The sequence below is a fragment of the Sorex fumeus genome, unplaced genomic scaffold (genome assembly GCF_029834395.1).
Source record: "Sorex fumeus unplaced genomic scaffold, SorFum_2.1 ptg000097l, whole genome shotgun sequence".
In the NCBI taxonomy this organism is placed as follows: domain Eukaryota; kingdom Metazoa; phylum Chordata; class Mammalia; order Eulipotyphla; family Soricidae; genus Sorex; species Sorex fumeus.
The window spans coordinates 1-7076 of NW_026606154.1; positions in this window are offsets into that span (position 1 = coordinate 1).

Genomic DNA, 7076 nt, shown 5'->3' on the forward strand with positions numbered 1-7076 from the left:
ATCCTTTTGTTTTAAAATTTTATTTTAGGCACCGTGATGTATAATATTGACATTGGTAAAAAAAATACATGTATTTTTTGTCTTTTTGGGTCACACCCAGCAATGCACATGGGTTACTCCTGGCTCTGCACTGAGGAGCTACTCCTGGCGGTGCTCAGGGGACCATTTGGGATGCTGGGAATCAAACCCGGGTCGGCCATGCGCAAGGCAAACGCCCTACCCACTGTGCTATCTCTCCAGCCCCCCAAAATACATGTATTTTAGGCAAATAAATATTCTAACACCACATCACACCCTCCACCAGTGTTCCCCCTCCAATAATCTGCGTCCTCTTAAGGACCAGTTCTCAGTTTCTGTTGCCTTTGAGTATCAGTGATATTAGCAAGTATTAGTTATAGTAACTTATAACAATCCTTTATTACTTGTTAATTGCTATTAAGCATCCATTAGTTATTGCTTATCATTGTTTCTGACTAGTGTTCCTTAAATTTGTTATCATTGGGGCTGGAGCGATAGCACGGCGGGTAGGGCGTTTGCCTTGCACGCAGCCAAGATGGTCGATACAGGTTCGATTCCCAGCATCCCATGTGGTCCCCCGAGCACCGCCAGGAGTGATTCCTGAGTGCATGAGCCAGGAGTAACCCCTGCGCATCGCCGGGTGTGACTCAAAAAGAAAAAAAAAATTGTTATCATTGACGGTATCCTTTTCTTTTAGATTGTTTCAATTGTTACTGGCTGTTAAAAATTAACAATGACCCATTAATAATATTCAAAATCAATAAAGATCATTAATGGACTTGTGAAACTTTACTGTCTAATCTTTATCAGTTGATACTGTTGTCATCATTTATGACCCATCAATAATTCTTTTTACTGGTCCCTTCTTATCACTGTCACTGTTTGCTGATCATATAGCCGTTCAGTTTCCTCAGTAGTAATTTTCCATTTCTCATTGATCCATTGCTGATTATAATTATTAAATGAGCCAATATAAATTAGATTATATTACATTAAAAATGCCATTTCATTATTATCGCTATTAATAACCTTTCTACTAATCAGTCCTATATATAATCTTATAATCTTGCCTGAGCACCTGCATTTTGTGGGTGCATTAAGATACTCATCTCACCCACTCATCTCAGTTCCTGTGACTCAGTTTACCTACCCAGGCCCTCAACATAGTTCAATAAAAAAAGAGAGCTTCGCACCCACAGGAAGCATAATAAAGCCTCGAACACCAACAGCTGTGTGACCCTAGGCACTCACTCAGCCTCTCTGAGCCTCCTCAGTAGGGAGGGGCCTTAACTAGCCCACTGTCACTCAGTCCTACTATAGTGTAACCCCCACAGCCCTTCATCTGCCCCAACTCTAGCGCTGACACCCCGAACTCATGCCTTAGACCTCCAAACAACCCCTACTCTGAGACCCCTCAGTCACCCCAACTCCTGCCCTGGTTTTGCCCACCCACACACCCAAGACTCCTGCCCTGAGACCCCCTACTCCCCCTGAATCCTGTAGAGACCCCCCAATTCCTGCCCTGAGACCCCCAACCACCCTCAACTCCTGCTCTGAGACCCCTCACACCCCCAACTCCTGCCCTGAGGCCCCCCCACACCCTAACTCCTGCCCTGAGACTCCCCAACCCCCAACTCTTGTCCTGAGACCCCCAACACCCCTGACTCCTGACCTGAGACCTCCTACAGCTCCCGAACCTGCCCTGAGACCCCCCCGACCACCCCCGACTCCTGACCTGAGACCCTGTACAGCCCTTGAACCTTTCCTGAGACCCCCAACCACTCCTGACTCCTGCCCTGAGACCCCTCACACCCCCACTCCTTTCTGAGACCCCCCACATCCTAACTCCTGCCCTGAGACTCCCCAACCCCCAACTCTTGTCCTGAGACCCCCAACACCCCTGACTCCTGACCTGAGACCTCCTACAGTTCCCGAACCTGCCCTGAGACCCCCACACCTGACTCCTGCCTGAGACCCTCCCAACCACCCCCGACTCCTGCCCTGAGACCCCCAACCACCCCCAACTCCTGCCCTGAGACCCCCAACCCCCAAATTCCTGCCCTGAGGACCCCCTAACACCCCTGATTCCTGCCAGATACCTCCCAACCACCCCAGACTCTGCCCTGAGACCTCCCCAAAACCTGACTCCTGCCTGAGACCCCCCAACAACCAACTCCTGCTTTGAGAGCCCCGCAGCATCCACAACTCCTGCCCTGAGATCCCTCAATGCCCAATTCCTGTCCTAGGACCCCCTGTCCATTGCCAACTGTCCCCCAACTCTTCCTAGACCCCCCAATCACCCTTACTCCTGTATAGGACCCCCAACTCCAATCCCAATTTCCTGCCATGGGACCCCACCCCCATTCCCCTCCCCCTCCCCCTGTGTTGGGACCTCCCCGATCCTGGAAGGCTCAGGGTCTTCCCAGTGGGAGTGACGGGGCAATTAGGGGGGCCCGGAGTTCTAGCCCCCCAGAGTCCCCTGGCTGCGGTTTCTGGAAGCTGGGGTACCCCCAGTCAGGACTAAACCTAGTCAGCACAGCACAGGCAAGGCGAGCAGTGAGGGTCCCGGGGAACCTTGACTCCTCTGAGGTTCCCCCTGTGGCTCTTCCCACTGAAGTGGGGGCACCCCGCCCGCCCCTGCCCCCACCACTTTTTCTCTTCCCCACCCCTAGTTTCCGGTATGGGGGGGTGCCAAGGCACTGGCATTACCAGACGGTCCCTCTGCAGCAAAAAGGCTCTGGAGCATGGAAACCCTCACACCTGGGCACTGGCCTAGGAGCAAGCCACCCCAGCCTCGGTTTCCCTGTCTGTACAGTTGGACTCGTATAAGACCGTCAGGGCACGGGGTGCTCTCCAAGCCCCCTGCAGAATGCTGTTCTGACCACAGCCGACAGTGCTCAGGGCTACTCCCAGCTCTGTGCTCAAGGCTCTCTTGGGAAGGCTTGGGGGACCTTCTGGGGTGCCAGGGAGCAAACTGGGTGGGGGCGTGCGAGGCGTGCGTCTCACCTGCTGTCCTGGGGGTCCGGCTGTTTCTTGCAGCTTCTCCCGTGGCGCCAGGGGTGGGGGGGGGCCCTCTGGGTGGTCACTGGCCCATAAAGCAGCCTTGTGCTGGTCAGGGCTACCTGGGCCCGGAGCAGGTGGGGGTCACCAGGGCTGCCCCCATGATGCCAAGGATTCAGCATTGGGACTCGAACCCAGGACTGGGCAAAACACACACTTTGCCCGGATGCAGCCCTCAGTCCCGCGGGTTAGTTTAGGGCTGTTCCCCGCCCCCCACTTGGTGGTCTCTGAGCACTAAAGTCCTGGCTCCTTTGTGCTTCCAGCCCAAGTCAGCGACCCCCCCTGTCCTGAGCTGTGAGTCACCATGGTGGCCCCAGATGCTGGCCCCGATGCCCTCATGCAGGGGGGAACCCAGGGTGAGTCATTTCCCTGCCTGCAGCCCTCCCTGAGTCCTGGGCCATCCATCCCCAGGTCTGTTCTGCCGGGGCGTGTGTGTGGTTGGGGGTGTGGGTCCCTTCAGAGGCAGAGACCCACATGCAGAGGCTTCTTGGCCCCTGGTCCGGCTGGGGGGGATTAATGAAGGTGGACAGTTGGTCATCTTGATCCTTTCTCTGGGTCGGGTTTCTTTGGGTTATACTCGGCAGTGCTCATGGGTTACTCCTGGTTCGGTGCTCATGGGCCAGATAGTCGCAAGGCCAGTGCCCTCCCTGCTGTGTCCTATGGCTCGATCCCTCCTTGAGCTTCTCGACATGAGAAGGGTCTGGCCATGCCGCCGCACCCTGGGCCGGACACTGGTCTGTGGGCTGCTCCAGCCGAGTCCCCACTGGCCAGGCTGGTGACCACTCGGGGGTCCAGCACCCCACGCATGGCCAGCGGTCCGGCCTCGCTGCGGGAGGATAGTGCAGTGTCCAGCCCTGGAGCCCGGCCCAGCCTGTGCGTCCAGGGGCTCTGGGAGGGTGGGAGTGACGCAGCCTTTGGGCCTGCGGGGGCTCCTGGGTGTGTCCCGGACCCCCCCACCCTGGCACACGACCATGCCCCACATCCACACCCACACAAAGCAGGGTGGCCCCCCAAGCCGACGGTCCCCTCACTGATCACCCACCCTGTACCTCCCTGCTGTGGGGCCTGGGAGCTCCCCAGGTGGGGAAACTGAGGCCCAGGGAGGGGAGAGGCCAGAGTGCTCCCAGCTTGGGACTCACGGGTCAGGGTAGCAGAGGTGGGCAGGAGTGCCGCCACCCCCCAGCCCCATGGTCTGAATCAAATTCCGGTGACTAGTGTGTCCACGCTCTCTGGCATCAGGTTCTCCTAGTGGACTCCCTTTCAGATGGGGAAACTGAGGCACAGGAGTGCAGGTGGGGTTGGAATGCACCCTCCGTTGCCCATCCCAGGAGGCGGGTAAAAGCCCAGCCAGGGCCCTGGGCTGCCTCTGTGGGGCTGGGACCCCCCGGAGGGGCCCGCAGGCGGCAGATGGGGGACCAGCAGAGAAAGGTTCTGGCTGGACATGAGGGTCCCCGCTCACAGCGCTTCTCCATGGCCAGTGGGGGACCCTCTGCACCTTTCCAGAGGAGGTGGGTGAGGGAGCCGTACTGGGCGAGAGGCCGTGAGCACAGAGCTGGCTGGGATGCCAGGGCCCCCCCAAAAGAGGCCCCCTAAAAACCAGCAGGCATGGCGGGGTGAGCCTGTATCCCTTCCCAGGACGGCAGCTGCAGGACACGGGGGCTCCCTTATGCCCTGTGACCTCCAGGTCACCCCGTCCCCATCCCATCAACTCTTGATCCGGTTCCCGGTCCGGATTCCTGGCCATCCTGCAGCCCTTCCCTCCACTCCGTGCTTGGCAAGGGGGCGAGTGTCTGTTCTGCGGCGGGGCCCGAGGGGCCGGCTGGGGCCAGCAGTGGAGGGCGTGGAGGGCAGGACTGTGCAGTGACCCTTTCCGGGGGCCTGTGGGAGGTTCACAGGCTGCAAGCCGCGCCCCCCGGCCCCCCCGCAGCTCTGGCCGCAGGGAGACAGGACTTGGCACAGCAGTGTCCACTGGGGGCAGAGAGACCAACAGTGTGGGGGCAGGTCCTGGCGGTGCCCCCCAAGTTTCCAGGGCTGTACAGGGATGATGAAGGTCCCTGCCAGGGGTGGGGGTCCTCCATGCTGAGGACTCTGCCTGCCCCCAACACGCCAGGTCCCTCTCGGAGCCCTCGTGTGGGGTTCCCGACCTCTGCTCTCTGCCAGGAGCCCCGTGGGCTTCTCCCTGTGTACGGTAGGTGCTGTGGGGTACCCTGAGCTTCCTCTTGCAGCAGGAACCCCACCTCCTGGAAGCAAAATGAGGGGGTCTCCCCAGTGCTGCACCCGGGAAAGGGCCCCCGCCCACCCCGGGCAGGGCCAAGGCTGCCCTGGCCTTGGTTTGCTTTGTGGAGTCAGAAAATACTTTGAACGTTTTACGGGGGGACTCTGGGCAGGGAAGGGGAGGAGGGGCCGGGCCACGGCCAAGAGCAACAGCTCCGAGAAAACCCTGCCAGGAACACCCGGGGCTGGGGTGCCCAGTGGGGGAGCCCCCAGCCTCCTTCCACCCCAGGGCCTCCCCCAGGACCCCCGACCCAGCTCACCCCTCCCTGCTTATGCCCTCGTTCCCAGGTCCAGGTTTTCGTGGCCTCTCGTCCCCTCCCACACTGGCTCATTCGTTCATTCATTCGCTGCCGCCTTGGCCCCATGGAGAAGACAGTCACATTAGCACAGGACAGGGTTCCCACTCTGATGGCCTCAGGGGCTGGAGGGGGACAAACGGGCAGGAGGGGAGGGAGGATTCAGCCCCCAGGGGCTGGAGGGGAGCACATGGGCCTGGAACCCGGAAGCTCCCGAGCACAGTGCTTGGACCAGAGACTCGAGGCTCATCCCCCCCAAGCACAGCCCCTGGGACTCCCCGGCTCTCCCCCAGGGGCCAGGGTCTGCGGCCGGAGGCAGACCTGTCCTTCCCCGGAGCCCCAGTGCCGGCCAGCCCAGGGACACCGAGGGCCCCCCATCTCCTGCACCCCACAGCACCCCATCTCCTGTGCTCTGGGTCACCAGCCCCCTTCGACAGAGACCGTGCCCCTGTGAGGCCCGCTGCAGACGCACTGAGCGGGCTTCAGCAGAGGGAGAGAGAGGGTCTGGGAAGCGGCCTGGCTGGCCGCCCTCCAGCCACTCAGAAGCCCAGGGACTGCGACCCCAGGGCCCGTGGTGCAGTACTCCCCGCCAAGGGCGGCAGAACAATCTGGGGTCCACGGGGGACTCTCTGAATTCCACATCCACGGGGCACCACAGGCTCTACTGAGTGGGTGTAGACGGAGCCTGCAGCCACGTGCCAAGTGGGTATAGACAGCGGCACCCAGCCACGTCCAGCGGCTCCACTCAGCAGGTCAGAGTTTGGCTCCTCCCAGGGCTCCTGGGCTTGCCCAGAGGGACCCCAACAGGAGGGAGGACTCAAGGATTCCAACGAGCCCGAGCCCATACTCTGGTCAGCTCTGGCCAGGCCGCCTCTTGGGGCATCTGCCCATACTCGGCAAATAAACTGCAGTTCCCGGGGGGCCATGAGGAGTGTGGGCCTGAGAGACGGACCTTACGGCCAGGGCAGAGGCACGGGGCCCTGTGGAGGCTCTGGGGCCCTGTGGGGGCTCTCGATCCCTGGATGTGGCCTGAGGATGGGTCCTTGGCACCAGACGGTGACCACGAGGGGCACCCTGGGTCCCCCGAGCACCACTTGGGGGCACCCCTCAAAAGGACTCGGAAGCCTGCTGCGAGAGCTTGCTGCTCTCCAGATCAGGGGTACCCAGAAACCCACGCCACGTCCCTAAAGACGGGAGTGCAGCCGCGTGGACAGCAGGGGGTGGGGTTCCCGCAAGGTGCCATCAGTCCGAGGGGAGGAAATGGGGCTTTGAGTCTGGAAGACAGAGCAGCAAACAAGCCAGGAGGAGACAGGCTGGGACACGGTCTGGGGAGAAGGGTAAACTGAGTCAAGGGCCACACTGAATGGTGGGGGAGACCTTGCAGAGCCTCAGGGGCTGCCCAGCTGAACCCCATAAAGCGCTCTCAGT